Source organism: Mollisia scopiformis (assembly GCF_001500285.1).
Source record: "Mollisia scopiformis unplaced genomic scaffold LY89scaffold_41, whole genome shotgun sequence".
NCBI lineage: Eukaryota > Fungi > Ascomycota > Leotiomycetes > Helotiales > Mollisiaceae > Mollisia > Mollisia scopiformis.
In genome coordinates, this window is record NW_017263621.1 from 328,116 (window position 1) to 330,613 (window position 2,498).

A 2,498-nucleotide genomic window follows, 5' to 3' on the forward strand; every position below is an offset into this window, starting at 1 on the left:
CTGCTACACGATGAGCTAATGTTTGGTGCCCGAGACTTAACGCCTATGGAATCGTGGAGGCTAAAGGACGACTTAGACCTGGACGATTTTGGCGGCTCTTGGCTCTCGCATGCCCACAATGCCGAGTTCTTAGAGGGTGCTGAGCAAGCTCTGCTCTAGCGGATCCAAGGCAGCACTAAGCTTCGGGCTATGTTCTTAGCTAATGGGGACGGTAGATGCAAAGCTCTCAACCCTACAGCTATAGCCATCTACGAGGCACACGCTTAGGACTTCCTTAAGCGGCTATTAGTCCTCTGCTACATTGCACCTGGCCCCCCGCTGCGGGCCCTAGAGCTGCTGTTAGTCACGTGGCGCAATATAGCTCGCCAGCGCCACTTGTTTATTTGGGAGAAGCTAGTCATGATCTATACGCAATACTATAAGAGCTAGCAACAGTCAGGCGCCTACAAGGATAACATCCGCTTCTTGCCTAAAGCCATTAGCGATTTGCTCCTTATATACATTGCCTACGTTTTGCCTCTGCGATAGCTCTTCCTCCGCCAACAGAAGCCCGGTGCCCTACTCTCTCCCTACCTCTGGGCTAAGCTTGATGGGAGCGTTTGGACGGACGAGGCTTTGTTAGCTTGCTTACGTAAGGCTTGTACCCGTGCCCAGGTGCTAGCACTCCACAGCTCCAATTGGCGACAGATGGTAGCATCGATCACAAAAGAGAAGTTCTTAGCTAAAGAGCGGGCTGATTTTGAGCTTGAAGATGGCATGGGAGAGGAAATCGAGGATGAGCTAGATCTTGTGGCCTTAGCTAAGCTAAGCAACCACAGCTACCACACCTTTAATTATGCCTACGCTAGCACTACTACGCTCACTATAAGTGCTCTGCTCCACCGGAACTACCGAGCATCCGAGAGCTAGCGTATATTCTTCCGATTTAATCATATTCTCCAGGGAAAGAGGCTACGAGGTGCTTCAGAGACACTGTCGCTGCGAATGCTTGATGCTTCTAAGCGTACTCGAGTGTGTAAGAGAGGTGCTTATGTTGAGGCTAACCTGCTAGCCGTTGCTCGGAAATTGTATAATACACTGGACTTGCAATTCCGGGTCCCTAGTCAGCGGAATGGCGTGCTTGCCATCATAGGGCCTTAGCCAGCCGAGCAAGTAGTTCTAGTAATAGGAACCGGCTCTAGTAAGACTTTGGTCGTTATAATTGGGGCTACAATTGCAGATACTAGAACTATAATCTTGGTTCTTCCAATGGTGGCTTTGCGAGGTGATATGCTAAGACGCTTTCACCAAGTAGACATCCGGCCCCTAATCTGGTCTATCGATTGTAAACGATTAGCTTCACTAGTCATTGTATTAGCTAAAGCTATGTGTACTCAAGGCTTTTTGGAGTATTGTTATTTCCTAGTTAGCCGGCAGCAGCTAGACCGTATTGTGATTGACGAGAGTCATCTTACTATTACGGCTAGTGACTATCGGCCATGCATGGCTCAACTAGGCTAGTATGTTCGGCAGATCAGGACGCAGACGGTCTGGCTAACAGCAACCCTCCCTCTTGTGATGCAAGAGGAGTTTATCGAGCACAATAAGCTCGTGAAGCCTAGAATTATCCGGGAATCGACTAATCGGCCCAACATTAAGTATATGGTTAGCTTCGAGACCGGACTAGGCGCCCTCATTAAGAGAGCTGCTAATCTAGTCCAGGAGTGCTAGCCTATGCAAGAGATCTTTAACCACGCCCGAGACAAGATTATTATCTACTGCCGGACCCGGGAGGAGGTAGCTTAGCTAGCTAAGATCCTCTACTGCCCTACGTATACATCCAAATCAGGAACTAAGGAAGAGAAGGCTGCTATTATTGCTGGGTAGCTTAGTAATAGGGACTAGCCCGTAATTATAGCTACGTTTGCTCTTGGAATCGGGTTCGACTACCCTTACATCCGTTGGGTGATTCATGTCGACGCACCTTATAAAGCTATAGCCTTCTCTCAAGAATCTGGCAGAGTTAGCCGGGATGGGAGTAAGGCCTCCTCTATTGTTATGCTTAGCGCCACGTGGAAACCGCAGCTCGAGCCGGGCCTGTCCCTAGATGAGGAGGCTATGCAGTTGTACTTAGCCCAGCAGTACTGCTCCCGGGGCGTCCTGAGCCAGTTCTTGGACGACCAGCCGCACTAGCGGTGGTGTATACTAGGGGAAGAGGTGTGCTAGGTTTGCAAAGAGCCCCACTATGAAGCTCGGCCTCTCGATTTACGGTTTGGGCTGGCAGCGCCAGAAGAGGTAGCTTTCACTGGCCCTAAGGAGGTGCTACGACAAGACTACGTCCAGGACCAAGCACTCGACCGCTATGAGCAAGATCTGGAAGCGGTAGCCGGCATATGCCTCTCTTGCCGAATGCAGGGCCGTCGGTTTAACCACGCCCCGCAAGCATGCTCTCGACGCTTCCATTGGATCCGTGCCAAGGACGAGGCCTACCAAGCGCGCAAGAGCGAGGGCAAGGAGTG